At 34.6% G+C, this 22834-nt stretch overlaps 1 protein-coding gene across 1 annotated transcript in view; it reads right to left on the bottom strand.

Annotated features, from left to right (window-relative positions):
- LOC139694640 (uncharacterized) overlaps positions 1–5369 on the bottom strand; it is a 39347-nt gene extending 33978 nt beyond the window's left edge. The window contains exon 1 of the mRNA XM_071593127.1: positions 5246–5369. The gene's annotated coding sequence lies outside the window, so the exon portion shown is untranslated. The remainder of the gene's footprint in view (positions 1–5245) is intronic.
- Between the last annotated feature and the right edge of the window lie 17465 nt (positions 5370–22834).

Here is a 22834-nt window from a genome sequence, read left to right as displayed (position 1 = left end):
TTCTTTTGTCTCTCTTGAATCACCTCTGGTTCAGTTAATAGTTTTCTTAAATTATCTGTTTGCAACAATTTTCCCCGCATACTTTCTGACAGTGCTTTCACCTTCCTGTATAGTGCCCCAATATCATCCTTCCTTTGCAAATTCTCCATATCCTTGCACTGTATCTTCTACTATGCTTCTTTTGCTCTAATTTTTAGCCACTTCAGTTTATTATTTAACTCTTTATACTTCTTTCTACCTAATTGTATTTACATTCCTCCATTTCCTTCTCTCTTCTATCTTTCTAATCATCTTGTCTGTAATTCATGGTTTCCCTGTCCTTATCTTATTTATATTTCCTATAATTTCATTTGCAGCTTCAATATCCCTTTTATTTGTTCCAATTTTTCCCCTCTAGTAACCAGCTATCTGTTTTCACTCAGAACTTTCTCTAAAGCCAGCTTGATGGTACTCTTTCCATGTCGTTCCTGTTAATACTTCCAAATTACATTTCCTAAGCTGTCTTCCCTGTTTTATCCTTTGAAATCGGATGCTACTCTTCATTATTTCTAAATTATGTTCTGAGTCTGCATCCACTCCTAGGAAACTATGTGAATTAATCACGCTGTTCCTAGATCTGTGTCTAACCATAATATCATCTAACTGATATTTTTCTAAATCAGACGGCATTTTCCAAGTGTTCCTATGCCTTCTGTGGTGTCTAACTCATGTGTTCCTTATGATTAACACCTCTCTCCTGCAGAACTCTATTGCTTTCTCCCTGCAGGCATTTCTTGTTCCTAAACTGTAGTCCTCTACCTCATTACTATGCCTTTGCAGCTGCCTCACTAAGGAACAGAGCAGGCTATAAAACGAGGAACTTTTTTTGCTTGAATGAACAAGGGCACAATAAAAAATATTTCTTGGTTTTAAACAATAAAACTTCTGTTCATAGTCCATCCTTGTAATTCCATTAATTTTAACTGGAGCATAATTTATTTCACAGCTATGTTTCAATTATATGAAACAGGTTTCCTGTAGTAAATTGCTGAGTGGGGCATGAATGCCATGAAAGGTTCAAGTCTTTCCGCAAGAAAAAGTTCCAAAATTAGTGTGTGTATTGATGACAATAAAATTGGAAGACCAATTATTTTAGTAGACATTGAATAAGATCAAGAAATAGGCACCCTATAAAAAATTCCAGGTGATGTGAGAAGCTATAGACGAAGTGTTTTCATCTTAGTGTACCTTGTATTCTACTCTCATTAGAGTTTCAAAGGCTATCTTGAGTGACTACAGAGCTGACCAAAGGTTGTGATTCTTAAAAAGTTTTAGAAGGGATAACCCTTCTTAACTACCACCTTCTAGACTAACCACTAAAAGGTAATTTGTGTACGTGTGAGTCGCTTCCTGGAAAAGGGATCTTCTGAGGCAAATTTCAAATTGACATCTATACTGATTAAGAGGACTGACCATCAGGAGTGCATGACTGCGACGAGAACGTGTGGCATGTAACCCTGCACCTGTTTCACTCATTATTACCACTGCTTGTCACTTGTCCTCACTGTCTCTAATCCCCTTTCTAATCCCTCTATTTCCACCTTCCCTGCACCCTTGTTCATCTCAGTTCCATGAGTTTTGGTATTTGGCCTACACAGAATAGTTTGCATGGAGAACAGCCTAAGCACAAGGGGCAAAACATTGCCTCAAGCAATTTCTTGAAATTCCTGAGCTTATATAAAGATTCTAAGCCTGTTTCACCAGATGAATGTGTCATAAAAATGTGGAAATAATTAACCGCCGGTTGGAATAATGTTGTTCAATTCATTTCCATCATTAATATATTTTGCTATCACAACTCAGTTGCAACATTAGAATGCCATCATTAGCTGTGTTTTACTCCTGATTGTGGTACTGAAATGTTGAAACGGCCTAGTGAAAATGAATTACAATCGTGGAAATGATTCCATGGAAATTAATGGTTACCCACTTAATAAGTATTTATATGCTTTCATGTAATATTGGGTTAAACAAAACTAGTGGATATCAAAATCATTTGCCAAAGTTTCAGTAAACTTTCATTAATAGGTTGATTGTGCATAGCTTATATTAGTTAGTTTTTAGAGTTATTGAAATTAGTATGGATTCGTAAAGACATGACTACTAAGGTACTAAGAACTGCTTCAATTAATAGTCCTTACTTTTTTGATCATACTAGGTTTATTTATACATTATTATATTTATATATTATATTTATGTATTATATTATATGTATTTATATTTATACCTTACTACAAACTCCATATTCATGCAATCAAATTTGTACAAAGAAAATTCGTGTGAAAAATTGCATTCAAATTCAATCTTCACAAAGATGTTTATTGTTGTCATGAAATGTTACCCCCACTAAATCTTCCCTCCTTGCATAAACATGGAAAAATTAATAACATAACTTTTCTTTATAAATTACTGCATAACAAGATTGATTCCTTAGAACTCCTAAGTGCAATATCCTTCTGAGCACCTTCACATAACACAAGTTATGAAGCACTTTTTGAAATTAGATATCATTCACAAAATTACACTTACTACTTGCCTATAAGCCAGATTATGAGAGATGCCAATAGTTGTGATTATATTGGCCTACTTTCTATCTCACCAGGATCCCTTAAAAAAGTTATTGAAAATATCTGTAGAATTTTAGAACGCTAATTACTGCTGTGATGATGACTTTTGTTTATTTTTTGCATCACAAATAAAATCCGTATATGCTTTATATTATGCACACCTAATTGAGCTATAATAATCTCTTTTGTATTTCAAGTAAGCCTCTTTGTCATGCAGGTTTCCCCTGTTTTTGTAAGAGTGGTAGTGACTAAGAAAATCATTTCTAAGAGGTAATAACTCATCCGTATGCAACATATTATTTTTAGTTTTAGTGAACTTACTGTTCAGAATTTTTGTAGGATAGCAATTTTCAAAAATGTCTAAGAAATTACCTAAAAACTTGGAAAACTAAGTTGCTCAAGTGAGCCTTTGAAAATACCATGCCAATTGATACAAGATAGAAGTAGTTTGATACTCTGAACCTTCTACTGTTATGAGCCTAATAGTAATGGTTTGACTTCTGTTTGAGGATTTATTTGGAGTTATTTGAGTCTTGAGTGAAGCTTGTACCTTGATGGTCGGACAGGAGGTAGTCAATAACACTTATACCCTACAGCTCAAGACCACAATTGGTAATTAAATTGTCTAGGCAGGCAGAAAGCTGAGTAGGCTTTTTGTTTGCCCAGTATAAATCATAAGAAATCAAAAGATTTTCAAGAACCTGACAATGACTAGTTTTTAGGGTTATTCAATTTTGAGATCCCTACAAATTATGGTATTGGCTTTCAGAGTCAAGAAAAGGGATAGTACTAGTTGCAGTTGATTACAGAATTGTGTAAACACACCATTAGAGGAGCGATACACGGAAAAAAAACATCAGACTCAGGTTCTTCAACATGATCGCAAATATTTCGACGTGCAATTCTATCCAGAATTTGTCTAAATCAATTACTTAAAAAGCTATACCTTTCCTGGCATAAATTCAGGTGCCACAATTTTTTGATACACACTGGCAATAGAATGATGTTAAGCTAAAATCTCTAATTCATGCATTACAATTTCATTTTCTCTGAGTTAAAATTCATTGAGATGAAGAATATTGTAGCCACCATGTTTAAGGACTGCTTCCATCTCAGATATCTTATTTCGTAGATATCTCACATTTTGGCAAAATATATTGATGCCACTACCTAGTCAGGAGGACTTGGATGGAATGGAAAGTTTTCTGAGTATATGCAAGATCAAGTTATTTCATTAAAAATAAAATTGCCCCGTATAATTGGCAGTTTGCAGAGAACCTTTGTTGCAAATGTTTTTTGGAAGCATTGGCAAAACAGAGCTATTGCAAGAAGCTATGCAAATTTATTTTAGTTGAAATCCCTATTTATCAAAAGATTTCACATTCAGAAAGCAAACGTCTTTTAGGGCTTGGTAAATCTTACATTCAGGTTGTATAAACTCTACAAAGGATACTATATTGGTGTCTTGCAATTGTATTTACAACTTTAAAGTATATACTCAGCGTAAATTTTATAATACTTCTGAATGCAGGTGCTACTCATTATATACAGACTTTATGACGAACCATCCTACGTATTATTGTATTTTTACTTTAGGTAATTTAATTCTATTCATATAAAAATATTGACCACACCCTATCTAATGGGTGGGGTCAATAGTTGTAATCAGATCTAACATTTTTTTCAGCCAGTGCCCAGGTCATTTTGGAGGCCCTCCAGTTTACATGCTTTGCTTACATAGCAGCAATGAATCTTCTGGATAAGTTTTTGATAGTTGCCCCTTCGGAATGCGCGATCGATGACAAAAGATATGTGTATATTAATTGTTTTTAAAAAAATAGCAATTTTCCATCATACGCAATGACGTCATGAATGCATTGATTTTTGTTATATTGTCTGGAAAAAAGCCTCGGTCTTATTTGGAGCTAGAGAGTTGTGCGATTTTATTGAAGCGACAAACAACACTGCCGCAGTGAGTTAATAATTCTTTGTCCCTGAATGTTTTGAAGTTATGCAACCACTGATCGTGGCGCTAATAATTAAACGGACTAAAATCTCATATTTTTATAATACGATTGATGAATTCAAAGCACATATGCGCATTACATATGGGCATGGAAACATATGGAGCTTGATGCGTTCCTTGCCAATTTTCCCAAAATGCTCGTAAAATTTTAATTTACGCGCAACAACTGGAAGTGTCATACGAAATAAATTGGTAAGATACACATTCGATTCCAATCTGGAGGGATTGAAATAACGTAAATTAATCAATGCATAAAACGATTAATATGAAACTGACAATATAGATTTGTCCAGAAATCCTCTTCGAATTAAGGAAACGCTGCACTTCTATAAAGTCGTTTTTATCCTGTAGCCAAAGAAATTTGAAACTATTAGCATAACCACATCTCTCACAGGCATTATTCTGTTTTCTGCGAGATGACAAAACTTATTAAAAATATCTACGATAGTGAAAATGTGTTAGAAACTAAATATTTCGGCATATATGCAATATGCATTACAGGCCGCAATCAGAATGAGCATTTAAATAGCTTTCGCATAAGTCTCGAAAAAATTTTCTCGAAATGAAATTAGTTTTAGGATTACTGTCAATTCAGAGGACACTTAATACTTACATTAATAGGCGGATGTTGGTTCCCTCATCTAATGGTTCTTATCAATACTTGCAAGCTTCTGAAAAAGGGTGCAGGTCCTATCCCTCGCAGATGCAACAGGCAATGACCACAGCGCACATCCAAGAAGCTAGGTGGCGCAAGACTGACTACCTTTACCTGTCCCAGGTCAAAACTGGCCCTCAATCGATTGATTATTTGTTGCATCAGCAACATATCCTAGGGCTCAATATAAGCGCATGAAAACGATTGTAGCGCCATGGCTTAACGGTTATTCATTTGTGAGAGATCAGTTCACCACCGCGGGCTCAACCGCATCAATATAAAGAGTGGTTCAGCCTATTCCTGCGTCTTTTTAAAGAATAACTGCTGGGAAAAAAAACAATCCATCGTTTTACCCCGTAATATATCCCGAAAAATGATGTCAACGTTATAAAATTTCAAAAATCTTAAGCACAGTTACTATAGAGTCTGACTGTAAGATTTAATAAACCCTAAATGATGGTTGCTTCCTAAACATGAAATTTGTTGATAAATAGAGATTTTTACTATTACTTCTAAGTTAAAGCAAGATTTACCGGGCGAAAGAATTACTAAGTGACAGAAACGTTTCCTTTCGGTGTAAACCAATTTCTCCCGAAGTCAGTCCTTATATTAATTATTCCACGCCTATCAAACAACGAAACGTCAGCCGGAAAAGTACGGTAATGAAAGGTTTTCGTGAAGTATTTATGAATGACAAGAGGACGTGAAGCAAGGCAATTATGAAGCGTTGTAAGTTAACGAATAGTTCGTGAAAAATAATTCGCGCGGGGAGAGCGAATGTCTGCATTAACTCTTTCTCCGATCACAATCCATCGAAATAATCAACCCGAAGATTAGTTTACTAGGATAGGGTAGAACTCACCTCCTATTTTGGCGTGAAATCCACACACGGCGGGAGGTCCAGTTGCTTTCCATCTGCCACCTGCGGATAACCAGGAAGATGTGACTCGCGGAAAATCATACAGCTCAAGTAGCGCTAGGGTTGCCGAAAGTCACCGGGAAACAACACCGCGCCTCCGGTCAATAAACGAACTTTATACCCACTACACTATCACGCCGTCATTATTCGATAAGAAAGGTCACGATTATTAAAGGTCCTTTGCAGACATTCTTAATCAACTGCGACCATCAAGGACTGGAAAGAATCGCGGAATAGGGTGACATTCCATTTAAACATACAGGTATACATACTCGACAACATCTCTGTAACTCACAAGATACATTTTCTCAAGGTCAGATTATTTAGGTTGGCTATTCATTGTATGCATTAAAATGCCTTAACAAAAAAATTCAAAACTCTATTCAGGATAATATTGTCAAACTAAGAATCTGGGAATCTTTGTGGAACATTATTTTGAAAACATATTTTAAGCCATTCAAATATTTTTGTTACTTTTGTGGAACAAAAGGGCACGATAATGGTTTTTACAATCACACAACCAGCAAGGGGGAGATTTTTGAACAACAGGGACTGATTATGCAAATCAAACCTATAGTCATTAGTTTCACAGGAGAAACCTGTGCATTGCAATGTGAAAGCCAAGAGGATGCACCTAGTGGATAAGGGCATGGTATATTTGAAACCAGAGTAAAAAATGATTAGGCTCTCTCCAACAAAATTTACAAATTGAGTATACTAACCCTCCTCATGGATCCCTGATTTTTTTAATACAGAAAATATTGACCAGTGGTTGAGAAAATTCCCCCATCACCATGTTGTTCCTAGTTTTTTGGTGACCATAAATGTGGACTAGAGGATAAGATGCTCCCAATTGGCACAACTTAGGATATCAGGCAACTTCTGGTTAAATTTAGCCCAGTATGTGTATATTGAAGCCTAATCCTTCTCTTTGGGGAATTTCTTTAGTATAATTCAGAAGTTATCTATCCACTTAAGGATGGTTGACATGAGTAATTAACTCCGAGATCACAATACTATGAACAATCGATTCTGTGGCAACTGTAGCCAATCTTTTTATTCACTGCAAGTCAGCCTCTAAATAGTGCATGAGAGTAGAGCATAATAAATATGAAGTATTGTCTGACTGTAAGGGTGTTTCAAATGAAGGGTTTAAGTGATATATTTACAGAAAAAATCAAATATAAATGTGACATAAGAGCATTCTCATAACACTCATCCTGGTTGAGAAATGACCAATTTTTTTAAATACTGACTTTTCTTGGTTTTTCAAGTTATTTCTAGATATCATGATGGATTGAAGCACTCTACAATCTAATAAATTGGAGTGCAAAGTTTTTTTCATACTCAAATTCAACAATCAAAACATAATTAAATAAAAATAAAAACTTTGAGCCAGTGGGAGGAAATTAGCTCATACTCTACATTATCATTATTTACAAAAGTATGTAAATTCAATTGAAATTCGCACCATTTAAAAAACAAAAAGTGAGTAAATTAGCTAGCCGTAAAAAATAAAATGGAGTTAAATAGGAGGCCTAATAAGGAGAATTCATAACAATGATGAATATCAAGCATTCTTGCATAGCTCACTATGGAGTAATACAAGGAATAAAATTTGAATTTACAATATTTATAACAATGGCTTAATAGGGCAATTTAAAGATATTAAAAGATGTATTAGAGTCTCCATAAAACACAACTTACTCCAGAGGCCCAATGAGTCATTAACATTCTTAATAATGATTTTACCTTGTAGCCCATGGAAGTACTGCAATCTCTGTCGATGAAGAAACGGTCAACATATTTAAAAAAATTTATTTGTCGATACAAATAACATTTCAGATCATGAAAACTTGCTTCATGTGTGAATAATAATTAACTTGAAAAGTTAAGTCTATAAACAATTTCTAGCCATAATTATAACACATTATAACCAGCCTTTACAGGTGATTGCAAATCAATTTCATGTAATTTGGCTTACCAAGCATCTCAATTGGGAAGATAAAGCCAAGCAACCTGCTAATTTCATAATCCAGTTTCCAAGATACATCAAAGAATTTGTACATTTATTCCTCCCTCTCACTCCCTTATATGTAGAGAAACATACACACATTGCTGCACATTCAAAAGGTACCATTTTTCTGGTACAACAGTTTATCACAAAAAGGATTTCCCAAAAGTGGAGACTTATAGAGCCAAATACAAAGGATACACCTAATAGAAAGAAAGGAATGCAGAAACAAGTACACATTAAATGAAATTTTTGCCAAAGAAAGAAATATGACCAAATATACAAGTCAAAATCCAAATCATATCCATGAAATGTATTCTTGTTCAAATGATTCTTTATAGAAGATCCCTCTTACTTTGTCAAACTATTTTCACTACAGCAATGATAATTTTTGTTGCATCCATTTTAATGGCCAATGACAAAGAAAAAATAGAGAGGAGGATGAAGAAAAATGAGTGGAATGAATGAAAAGGGTAGTGAATAGAAAAGGGAATAACTCACAAAAAATTAGTCCACTGACTGGAGAATGTATAGAATGAGTGACTTCAATCTTCTGTGAACTGAGGATTTTGGACTTGAATGATTGGTAGGTTGCTGCTGATGAACGATTCTAGTAAAAATTTGGATCATTGTAGGACTTGTGGGTAATTAGTTGAAGAGGCCAAAGATGGAAGTGGTTCCTAGGGTAAGGATAATTTTAAGGATCACAGGTGGTGAAATAGGCATGGGATCTCTCCTAGTGGGAGTGTTATTGAATGGAAATAGGCAAAGGCTAGCGATGCCATTTTGTTGGCAAGTCGAATAATGTTTTGACATGATCAATATCTCCCACCAAATAATCTTAAATAGATCTCAGCCTTTAACCTTTTTTTTTTTAACTGTGATCTTAGGACTTCATTTGATATAAATTTGGTGACTGCATACGAAAAAATTGGAAATACAGTAATTTGATGTCAATTGTCATATTCTTTCGCACGAAAGAAAGTCTACATTGATAGAGATGCATTTCTTTCTTTTATCACATGATAAGGTACATGAAATCATGTACCAAGCGTGTGCAATTCCTTCCATTTTGTTTTACAAATAAATTTGGCTCACAATAATCGTACAACTTTGGATGGTTTTGTTCACAAATAAAACCTAGGAAACTGAAATACATATTTCAGTGTTCCACCCAATCAGTCACCCATGACAGCATTGTCAGTTATAATGCCCTGAAGCTGAACTACAAAATAAGCAGTGGTCTATTTGGTGTTAATTACCATATAATAATTTACCATCCTCTTCTATCTCACAGTACAGTCAACATCTTAAAATGAAGAGTAGACCATCCTGCTTTATGATAATTCTCCAGATGACTTTATTATAAAACAATCAACACAAGAAAATAAGCAGGCACTTGTTCTTTTTTCTGCTGAGCATTACAGCAAATGAAAATATTGATAAATAACTTTGAAAAGGTCACAAGTACATTGTAATTGCCAGAATATTCTGGTTTCAGGGACATAATATAAACGGTTAAAATAAAAAAAAAAACTTCCCACCAAAAGCATTATTGTTCCCTAACTAAAATTGAAGTACTAACTTCCATCAATGGCAAATAAATAACAATAAACACACACACCACTTTTACTGATTGAATTTAACTATTTATTTCAGTCATAAATAATAGAAGTAGATAAAAAAAGTTGTGTGGTATTAGTTCATTTGATGAGAACGGTTCTCTTCATTCATTTTTGTACCAACACAGACTTAATTTCTTTTTCTTGTCTCATAGTCCATTTGAGTTAGTCTAAATGATGAAGTTTCACTAGATGAGGAAGTGCAGAAGAATAGGTACATGCAAGCAAGATGACATTTTCAGGGATGATTTTGTTTCGGGAGAGTCCCAATTGAGAATGATGCCGGCCATGGTGAGTACATTGAAAGACACAGGATTCGATGTAAACACATTTGCCTACTTGGGTGGAGGAGAAAAAAACCAGCCTTCCCTATTCTCCTTCCTTCCCCACATTCTTTCTCCTCTGGATTTTTAACATATGCCACCCCTCTAAGTAAGTATCACTTCTCCTATCATCTGAAATGGACTAGACCCACCCGCACAGTAGGCTATTGGTGTAGGCCAGTTTATCCTCAATGGATCTTACTTATGGCATACAATCTTTTCATTTTGTAGCTACTACACTTGATTACTTTTTGGAATATCTGACAACAGGGAATAGTTAAAAAAATGAAAAAGACAATAAATATGTGTAACATAAATAAGAGCTTTTCAGGTGAAACACACACCAAAGTAGGCTGAAGGTAAATGCTTTTACTGCTCTCCTCCTTAAGCATTTTTTCTGCTCTAGCATTAACGTATATCTTTTCTTTCTTTGCATTCTTACATAAATTACATTACACAATACAAATTTGAGGTGGAAAATTGACTGTTATAGTACATAGGAAGTGGACACTAACAAATAGCACATGAGCACAAAATTAGCCCAGTAAATAAAAAGTAACCATCTACTAGCACCCATTACACATGAATTCTGCAGTAATGAACAAATCTGTATGCACCTGTTGAGCTTGCAGGCACTGTAGGCCCTTCTTATGGCTTGTGATGAGTCACAATCTGCTTTGTAGCACCCTTTAATTAAGAGTTAAGACTTGGCAGGATACATTTAATTTTCACAATAATTACGCATTTAAAAAAACCATAAACACATTAACCAACCCGAAGGTTGATTCGGTAGGTGATTGTAGAGTCCACCCCGTACTAAGACCGACGGCACGTGAAATGCACACATCAGGGTAGGGTTATGGTTTCCCAGGCAGATCTGGTAGCCAAAAAATCACATAGATTGGGTGGAGCTGCAGGTGCCCAGAGACTTGCCCAGGATTTGAACCCGGGACCCTCTGGTAGTCCAACGCTCTACCCCCTGGACTACCGAAATAATTTTTTCATAAAACACTTTAAAACTCCCTAAATTTAATGGAAAAAAATAGAAGGTATTTGTATTTTAATGCATCAATAGATTTCTACCCAAAATTTACTAAATTAAACATTCAAGATAGAAAAAATTAACTTCAGTTAACCATTCACTCTTCTCACACTAAGATGACACAGAAAGTTCCTGGCCCAGTGGTTGCCAGTACATCCAAATTCAACTTTTTAAATGACTAAACAAATCAAATGTAAAGATCCCATCATTCAATGCAGTGGAATCACCCAAAGTCACACTTTAAAATGATAAAGGATAATCAACATAACTTTAAATGAATTAATGCTTTGAATACCATTGTCAACTTCAGCTAATACAGGATCTGACATATTTTTTCCACTGAACAGTTTGATAACTGTTCCAAATTTGAGATTAAGAATGGGGCAAAGTAATATAAAACTCACAAACAACCATTTTCCACAGCTCCAATGAATAATCATATAGGCCCAAATTTAAGATGACATAGGGTAAGACAGTTTGGGTTTATGAGCTCTCATTTTATGAAACATGTTTGCATGGGAATTTGACGTGAAGAATATGGTAAGTTTGCTATTAGGAATTCAATTAATTACATAAACAATTTATATGAATGGTTGATTCATTTAATTAGACAAATATGCTTTACTGCTAAATAAACACTTAAAATGGAAATAAAGTAACAGTTACCAAAACAAAGTAGGAGCACAAAAATATGAAAGTAAATACAACAAAGGTGAGTGTAACACTTGCCATTACCATGGAGAAAACTTAAGACCCATCCTTCCATTGAGGCTTGCAAATTGAGTAAATGTGACCAACCTTCCATGAAAAGTGAGGTGAAACACAACTTAGCCAATTTTTTTCAACCATGATACAAATCCAGGGGCTATTTCAATAAAAAATAGGGTTCCTGTAATGATTATTTATCATTTGCAGTAAAGAATATCACTTTAAGAGGCCTATATAATTGGTAGAATGATAATAGTTTAAGCTGTAAAATTTGTGGTGGCTCATCAACGGTGATACTGATTACATTATTTGGCTCAAAGTATCATTCTACATTTGGCTTGCATAAATACTGTTTTAGATAGGAAAAGGCAAAGCCACACTGACACATACGTTTCCATTAAAACCCATGTTTACTAATGTTGGGCCTGGATGGAGGTTGGATGGTTGACCTCCACACATTCACTGTGGTGCTCTTGTCTTCTCTCTTCATGTGGCAGGCAAGTTAAGCAAGTGTTGGCACAATTATCCTACATGTTTTAGCACCAAGACTCCTATAGAATATCCCCCTATACAAGCAATCAATCAATCAATTATTTAGGTGATTGAGTTGGTAGGTGGCATTGTTTGAAGGCAAATTACTGCAGAATAAGTATTTAGGCAGCACACTGGAGTTGTGTGGGTGGTATTCTAGGATTGGTTTTACTTAGGGATCAAAAATAATATTGGTTGTGATATTTGGTCCTCTCCAAGTGGACAAAAATATCTTGTCTTATATTTGGGCCAATATGGCACATCACGAGCAAACTTGAATCATTATCAAATGAGTGCATGCAATGATCAGAGGCAGGGAGATAGTGCTGTGTAAATGAACTTAGCTTCTAGTTATCATAAACAATCCAAAGACCAATTACACAAATATATACACAGGAGCTAGAAAAAAATTAAACCTTTGTTTCATCTGATGAAGCAACCAGCAACAAAACTGGTCCAAGGAGTAATAAAGGTAATAAATATACAAACACAAATTCATGTAAGTACAAAAAATATTAAGTAAAAAATCAATTAGTACATGTAACAAAACAAAATGAAAATTTTCCATAAATTACTCAACAAAGTAGTTCCTGCTAACCAGAACACAATATACTGGTTAATTCATTGCCATAGCAAGTAGAAACAGTTTAATCTGACTCCTAAATGAAGTAGCATAAATAACAGAAACAAAGTATTTCCACAATTAATCTTTATTGATGACTACGGCTTCGGCACTGAGCGGCATTATCAGGTGAAGATTCAAAATTAGGCTAAGATTAGATGCACTCAAAAAATTGGAGATAAGCACCCGCGTGCAGTCTAAGGAGACTCCTTTGGTTAATGAGCTACTGTACCCTTCCTGCTCTCCCCTCCTATATTTCCCATTACCCCACTCATCTCCCACAGCCAAACAGTGTACTCCAGCTGCCCATCAGCCCTTCCTCACCAGCCACCCGAATGCATTACTCCTTCAAACCCTCCTCTCTTTCACTCCTCTACCTGCCCCTTCTTCCTGAAGTGTACATGAACCTAGCCTTATGCTGAATCATCACCAAATGATGCCACACAATGGTGAAATTCCACCAAGTAATGGCAAAAACAGTCACAAATGAAGTATTTAACTAATATACTATATTATTCATCATTACTTATTATATTGAGGCAGTTTCTAATAAATGATGGAAATTGAAAATTAATGGCTATATTTTATGGCAGAGGGCATTATTACATAAACAAATGTCACCTTTGGAGAAATAGTGTTATTTGTAATTAATTCTTAAATTGGAAAAGATTAAAATAGACTTTTTAGCAGAAAGAACAAAATATAGAATAGACTTGATGGCACTGTTAATATTTTTTTATGCTGGGCAGTTCAACCGGCAGATGATATACTTAAGGCTTTTATTGAATGCTACTGCATGGATTCTAATCAACGCAAAAGAAGGGAGTTTCCCCTAACAGTAAAGCTTAGATAAATGATGAACACAACTTTCTGTGGAACAACAGCCACTCACAGAGACCACATTCATTTTTCCAAGATCAAATATATATGTTGCTGTTTTGCTTGTAACTGAAGTTGTGCATTGACTAATGAAGTTCATCAATGCGTTATCTAAGGAGGTTATAGGTGAAATTTTTCAAATAAAGTTATTTAAAAAAAGGCAAGAGTAAGGTGAGAAATTTGCAAAATGAAATTTTGGTATGTTTATTAAGCAACAAATTTTTCTTTGTTCAACTTAGCATCTCCTTAAGAGCTATATTTTTGTTAGTGAGAGACAACATGAGAAAAATTGATACTCTCTATTGAACATGTCATTTGCATAAAAGGTAGCAATAGTGTGATTAAGAGACTAAGGAAAATCAGACACATGGAGGACAATAAGTACAGAACCAATAATGAGTCCCGAGTGCCTCTACACAACAATCTGAGAGAGAGATGCCAGAGTTTTAAAACAACAAATGATTTTGTAGGCCATAGTGAACCTGATATGTGCCCTACACACCTGAAATAAACCATTATTGAGGAGTAATTATTCCTTGATTTTTTTCTGATGAGGAGCATGTAATTAATTTTTTCAAAGGTTTTGCTCACATCAAAATCCTACTGTTAATTCTTTCTGGCTGTGGCAACATATTAGGTAAAGAGTTGGCTATTGACTGAAAGACCTGGGCTCAAATCTGGGTGACTTTAGATATCCTCAGCTTTACTCAAGCAAGGTAATTTTGTGGATATCAGATCTTCTGGGGAAACTGCAGGCAGTATAGGAAAATTAACTGGTATTATGATGCAAGAATATAAAAGTATTTAAGACTTACTGTGATGTGACCTCTACCATCTCATTTTATACCATCAAATTACCTTTTGCATTGATTACTGTAGTGAGTAGCTCTAATGCTAATAGAGCGGTGCATAGAATCAACTGAAAATGGCAGTAAAAAATGGTGTTCATTAGCTCTTCATGGGACCCTGCTGACTCACATGGACTGACTCAATAGTTCCCTATTTTTTTTGGATCAGTTAAAAATTGATTTTTCAAAACTTTGAAAATACAGGAAACATAAAACATGATTAGTAGCCATGCATCTGATTTTGTCAAAGAACCTTATGGAGAAAATCTCATTAAAATTAGTGTGAAATAAACTAATGCTAAAGGATAGTAATATGATTCCATTAAAAGGCAGAAACAGGCTACAATAGGCTATAACCAATGTCAGGGGAATTATAACCAGAGGCTAGTAAACTGAGGATCATTATCATAACAAATGTTACTTCATTTGGACCAGTCAAACAAAAAGACTCCAGGAGTACCTAGTAGTGCAATCCTATGTCTATGTCAAGTAGGACAACTTTAGAAATTATGAGCTATTTCCATAGGGTTTGATACTTAAAAATTATCACAGGCTATGGAAGAGGATTTAAACTTTCATCATTATTTTATTCCTGGAACTTTTTTATGATGCTCTTTGAAATGCTACCATAGATATTCAAATTCACTTTATTTTCAAATTATAGACACTTTTAATATTTAAAATAATTACTATCATTCTGGGCTCATCAGAGAAACCCTGATTTTTCAGGTTAGAATTTAAGAAAAAATACTTGGATCTGACTGAAAAGGATCAACGAATTTGATTTTAACACTAATTATGAAGAATATTGATGGGTTAGATTAAAAAATTAGCAGCTAAAGGTATAGCAGCATTTATTCATGTTAGATTCCAAGAAATTCATCATCAATGCTGTTAAATTATTTTCACTGGTGTTTTCACTTTCTTCTCACAAAATGACATTTTCACTTCCATGTAGTGCATAACTAATTTCAAGAAAGACATTATGACGACTCACTTTTAACATTCTGCTTTTTCTTTTTTCTGGACTTTTTCAACCACAAATACTAGAAACCGACGGCAGATTCATTCCACCAGTTGGTATGATGCCATAAGTTGGTGCCTTACAACCTCTCTTTCATATTCAAGTGGCAGTTTCAGTGGAAGCTTTGACCATTTAGGAACACATGAATCATAATTTTGCTATTCGTATCTTAATTTACTAAATTCACCTTCTGCTCCCTACACTTTAATATCTTTTTCTAAGTCGAAGGTGGGTAAAAATGCCTTTCAGCTGCCTTGTTTTGGTGTTCTGAAGCATAATTCACACTTCCAAGTTTCAATGAAATACTGTTATGTACATCTCTCTTAAGATCCCATGAGGTTATCATCATTTTAAATTTTTACATGACTCATGATTTCAGTTATTATTTTGATATTATGAAAATTGTATTAAAAGCCACCATTTTCTATACCTTTACAACACTCTTCCACTACTTAAGGTTGAATGCCTGAGGTCTCTAAAGTTTATTGTAAGAGATACAATGTATGTAGATGTATGCGTTAGCAGAGGGACATCATCCCCATTAGCCCAATGCATATTAAGTTTTGCAGCAGCATCAGATGCGAGATGTAATGAAACACACTACATTGTATAAATTTACAATTTATTAGGGAATTTTTTAGGGAGTACTTTCAACAAAATATCAAAACTTTGTTGCTTACTACGGACTCAAAGCAAGTATATTATTGAAATTTGTAATCAAGGCAACAATTTCCTGTGCCTGACGAGGGGAAAATTACTTAGTAGTAATTATTTTTCCAGCGAATTGACCTACACTTCTAAGTCAAAGTTATGCCCTTAGCTCATAAGATGCGGACTGATTTTTGAGCTCATTTGGAGTAAAAAAAGAATGTCTTATTGGCTGGGTAATACAGTACTCCAAAGAGTTGTATAAATATATTTATTATTGGTAGGGAGATCACAGATTTCTTGTGTTAATTCAAATGAAGAACTACTATTATATTTATTAATATTTAAAGAGAGAGCTTCATTACAACATATTATTAAGAAATCCTGGAAATTCTTGAACACATACTCAGCATCAGTGTTACTCAATACCACATGTAAAGTCTATTTGCATAGAGAAATTAAAACGTTTCCAATAGCCCTGGGAGTAAGCAGTCATTTATTTTGTAAAGACTGGTGAGCTATGATGGATTTTGCACTAAAATGTTGGTCAAAATGATAACAGGAATTCCAGCAAATCACAATGATTGCAAGTAGGTAGTAGTAGTATTATAGAAGAAACACATATATAATATGCATTTGAAATTTATTTGTCTGTCATTTTAATAAGATTAAAAAACAAGATTGAAGTGTAGTAATTATTTCACACTAAAATAGTAATTTTATTGTGAAGTAATCACACCAAAACAATTTTAAAATCAGTGCATCCCCCTCAAGTGGCTACATTTTTATGGTGTAAAAATATAAAATGGTGTACAAATGTACATGGTAAAATGGTTTCTATACTGTGAAATTTCTGTTTTTCAGAGCATATAAGCAAATGACTCAGTTCACATAACTGCTGTGGCATTTCTCATAGTTTTTTAAATTTACTTTGATGATGCACAAATCACAAAATCACCCCAACCCTTGAAAACAATATCTATACAAACAAATGTTAGCCATTCATGTGTATGTGCTGAGGTAATAATTAACCAGTATAATCAATTAGTGATACAAAAAGCTGGGATGTGTAAATAGAATGACTAATTTTGTTTCTTAATAGGTGATAACATTGAGAATGACGGTCTTGCACGATACGGCTTATGAGACATTAAGTACTGAAACACAATTCTTTACCTTTCTTCGTCTAATAATGATAGGATTTAATAAAATAAACTGGTACAAATAAAGAGCATTCAATATCAACTATAACATGAGGTAACAAAATATGTGATAACAAACAACCAAGCCCTAGGACATCAACCTTCCTAAACAGGATTTGAGCCTATGAACTCTAAATAGACAGGCAAAAGCATTAACCTACTGCTAATGTGACAAGCCCTTTGACTGGAAGGGGACTTTGCTATTCGAGGAGAAGACATAAGGGTCCAAATGCCCTTAATACCTAACTAGTGACATGAAACACTTGGAACAGAAAGATCTGAAGTCTTCCCAGAACAATATGATTTACTATTGAGTACATCTATGGAAACTATTCCTCATGGAACATCAACCTCAGTAAACTATGATTCATAAAGGGCAAACTTGTAGACACACACCTGAGAAAGAGTCTATAAGTGAGAGATGTTACTTTCCTGGAAACCTGAATATCCTATCATGACTGTGGAAGGCGTATTGCTTCTGACCTCATTTTTATTACTCATAAGGTGTGGGTAATGAGATAGAATATGCCTTAGAGAGGCAATGTGTGGTGGAGAGTAGTTCTGTGATGGTAATAACCTTTAATTTAGTTATCATGAATTTGTTTACTGGAACATTTAATAGAGAGTATCTCAACAAACTGTTCTACCAAATATATCAAAGCAAGGAACTGAGAATCAGTAAAAACCATTGACACTAAATTTCAAACCTGGGCCCATGTATTGGAAAGCTAGTATATCATTTGTGTAGACATGGCCTATGGTATCTTTGCAAGAGGAAAAATAAGTGCCAGAGAGGAGGTAAGTTAAGAGGGTTATATGCAGTCTAGATAACATGCGGAGCTGGTAATTTTGGTTCCAGCATGTCCAAGTATAGATTTCTGCCACTAAAGGGGAGTGAATTTTGTAGGCACACAGAAGAAGTTTAAAATGAAAGGGAGTTGATGGAAGCACTTTCTACGCAGGGCAAAAGTCCACAATATTGGTATACTCTAGTCAGGAGAGCCAATTGTGTTATGAAGACTCTCAGTGCTTGTCTAAGAAGCTGCTTTTTGCATTCTGTTTCCCTTAGCTTTCTAATATGAATATTTTACATGGTTTATACCAAATATCATATATGTATAGTAACCTATGCTATATATCATAAAAAATTTTAAACAATCAACATTATGGTTACTCTCTCAGCCTTTGGTTATACTAACCAAAGTGAAGCTATAAGTGGGTTGTTCAATAAGTCCTAAAAAATCCAAGAGATGGCACTCGGGTATCGGAAAAGATTTGCTGTTATTAAGCCTCATCTCTCATTGATGTTAAAGTTTCAGCTATATCCATCATGCGGTTTCATTTTCAAAGTTGACAGAAGCAACACAGTTTTGTTTATTTAGAAAAATGGAAAGAAACGGGTTTCATTTGTTGATATAACACTTCTGTTTAAAAGACATAATACCAAATGAGATCAAAACAGAGATGCATGAAGCTCATGACATATTTTCCCCTGCGTTTGGGACTGTTTAAATTTGGGTAAATGAGTTTAAATGTAGAGCCACAAATGATGAACATCATTGGGACATCCAGTGGATGGTGAATTCCTCCAAAATAATTGACAAAATCCATGACATGGTTTTGAGAACTCAATGAATAAAAGTTTACATAATAGTTAAGGCCACTGCCACATATTGTGAGTACAATGGTTTCAATTTTGCAAAAAAATCTAAGTAAGATGGCTGCCCCATTTGCTCTCACAATCCTGCTAAGTTTCTGCATAGATACATAACTGCAGACGAAATGCTACTACACTCAAGAGACTTGGTTTGGCACTTTTGTCGCAATCCTGAGGATTTTATGCATCGATTCAAGACTATGGACAAATCATGGATACATTACTATTTTTCAAGTCAAGGAACAGTCAAAAGAGTGAGTTTCTAAAGGCATTCCAGCCCCAAAGAAGGCGAAGATGGTGAAATCAGCTGACAAGTTGATGGCCAGATTTTTTTTGGGATGCATGCCAAATCATTTGTATAGATTACTTGCAAAAAGGACAAACAATAAATGGAGAGTACTACGCATCATTATTGCACCACTTGAATGAAGAAATTGTGCAAAATTTTTCTCATTTGGCAAAGAAAATAATCTTCCTTCAAGACAATACATGGGTGCATGCCTGTTTTGATGGCACAAATTATGGTATTTACGTTTGAATTATTACAACATCAGCAGGCCCTGAGTGACTTTTTATAATTTCTCGCACGCACACTTTTTAAATTTTATCATATTTTATCCACTTATCTTGTGTATTAGTACTTTTGTGTTAGTTATTCCTTCACTATCCTACATATATACCCACCCACCCCATGGACTACAACCTTGACATGGTAGCAGGGATTGTGCATCAGTTATTCCATAAAGCAGCCGGTATCAGCATCAGCAATGACTGATGCCATGGTGAAATTAGGGAAGAGTTAATGCCTTTTTCATGATGTTCCAAGTTGATAAATAGTTGACAAAGAAAAACTCTTTCTTTCAATCAATGCCATTGTTTGAAATTGATTTCATTACAAGTGCCGAAAATTTATGTTTACTGTATAACTATATAATTTTCTCTCCATATTCATGGATTTGCTTCTGAAAGTCATATCCTTATGTTTACTTTGTATTCTTTGACGAGCATTTTTATACCATAGATAGCATGTGGTAGGTAATACAATCTGATATGAAATTGTGACACAAGAAGTCTTCGGTACTATTTTGTACAGTATTATTATCAGTTCATATCTATTCTCTTCTGCAAACACCACTGGTGACACAAGGCATTGAAGAAATTAGATTTTAATATGGTAGTGCATAATAAAATGTCTAGCTTACTGGCATGGAATTATGTTCACACCCCTGGTAGCTTTCTTCAATCATAATAACTTCTCGTGTGAGAAAAAGTTGCTTTGGTTCAAAATGTTATTTTGTTTTACTTACCAAATAATGAAATTATAGATACATTCTGCAAAAAAATATTTTTGTACTACATGGGGCTATATTTCATTAAATATTACAAACTTTTTTCCCTAAGTTTGTCAAATAATAATCTTAAGCAGTGATAATGTTGTTGATTATTGTGTGCTATGAAATATCTTTATAAACTTGGCACATTTATGAGTTAAAGCTGTGGATTGGTAAATCTAAGGTACGTCTCAAATTGCTGAGATAGGTACATGTATATGTATAGTTATATGCATAGAGTAATGTTTGTTATTAGTATTGGTAATCTACAGGTTAAGGTTGGATGGGCACAACCTACATAATGGCACAACAATACATTTACTTGCCTCTCCTAACAAAACACAACCTATATCCGACATTACAATAAGGCCCTCTTCAATTATGCATACTTCATTCCTTTCAACATGCCTATCCTATTACTATCCTCTACTTACTTGCCCAACATTCTCACCTCTAATACTGTCTTCAACATATTAATGTTCATAGAGAACTCACAAACAGAAGACAAAATTTCATCACACAACAAGAAATAATTTGATTTATCCCGTAGCCTTCTCTTTAGAATTATTGCAACTCATCATTTTACACACTGTGGCAAATGGATAAATATCAGCAGCATCCACTCCCTGGATTCTTGTGCATTTTCACATTTATAGTATATTTTTATGACAATATTGACAAATAATGACCATAGAATAATGCATTTGTTTATGTATTTCAGTGATACCATTATGTGACAGGTTCAACAGCCCAATACTTGGATAGCATTCAGAAATGGCATTATTGACTTTTATGGAATAGCTTCTGATGCCATTTCACCGAGCTAAATAGGTATACTTGTACATGGAAAATGGCTGAAGACTCGGAGACATATCAGTTACACTATTATAGTTAGGATCATATTTACCAACAGCTTAATTGACTCAGACAATTTTCTAGGAGAGGATGAAACTTAATAAAATCATAATTTAGTACTACTAAAATGTACTGTCAGATTCAAGAGAATGAAACAGGGAAATTGGATGAGGAAATGGTATTTAGAAGTTTTGACTGAAACAAAAAGGATGAGTATCGAGAGGCATTAGAAAAGATTATGAGTGAGGACAGAGAGACTGGTGCAATATAGGGAAGACGGGAATGCACCAAGACAGGGATATCAAAAGCCACAAATAAAACTATAGAAATAGAAACGGTAAATAGAATCCATGGATCACAGATAAGATGATTAAGAAGTAAGACAAGAGAAGGAAATAGAAGAATGTGAATACCAAGTTAGGTAGAAGAAAGTACAAAGAATTGGATAACCTGAGGTGGGGAAAAAAATAGCAAAAATAGCATGGTGGAAGATTAAGAACGAGGATGTACGAAGTTTACAGAGGAAGGGTGAAATTGGTGCAGTGTAGGAAGATGAGAGCACTGACAGGAAGTAAGAAGGGGAGATCCATGCAAACAATCAAATATTTATCAGGAAAATTATTAATATAACCATGAAAGATTTAGGAGAGATGGAGAGAGTATAAAGATAAATTATACGGTTAGGATATTAGGGAAGTAAGTTAAGTAATAGAGAGAGAATAATATGCATATGAATAATATACCTTAGACCCAGGCATACACTACTGCAAGATAGAGCATTAAGGGAATTGAAATCAAATAAGGCTGCGGGTATAGGTGGCATCCCAGCAGAACTGCTTAGGATTTTAGAAGAAAATGGAAGGAAGATTTACTTAGAATAATGTTAATTACCTTAAAAAAGGGAAAGAAAAACATACGTGAAGACTATAAACAATATTTGATTTTGCATGCATTTAAAGAGAGGAGATTGCATGGAAATAAATAAGAGGATGAAGAGCAGAACATATGACTTAGGAGATGATCAGTTTGGGTTCAGGGTGGGGAGAGGCATGTGTGATGCCATAGCAGTAATGAGGCCACTAAAAGAGAGGAACATAGAATACAATCAAGATGCATTTGTCTGTTACATAGATTTAGAGAACGCCTTTGTACAAAATCTACGAAATAAGGGGAATTGGTTAGAATTATCAGTGATGGACAGAATGTCCAGTTGGCCCTAACTAAAAAAGTGCAGTTTGGTTGCCAAAGAGAATATTTCAATAAATAATTTCAAAATTGATTAAATTATGGAGGGATGAAATGGAATTGTAAAAATTCCTTTC

This window comes from Hetaerina americana, unplaced genomic scaffold (assembly GCF_022747635.1).
Source record: "Hetaerina americana unplaced genomic scaffold, ioHetAmer1.1.p SCAF_51, whole genome shotgun sequence".
Lineage (NCBI taxonomy): Eukaryota > Metazoa > Arthropoda > Insecta > Odonata > Calopterygidae > Hetaerina > Hetaerina americana.
Note: the sequence above shows the minus strand (reverse complement) of the source record. Positions and strands in the feature narration are given on the sequence as shown.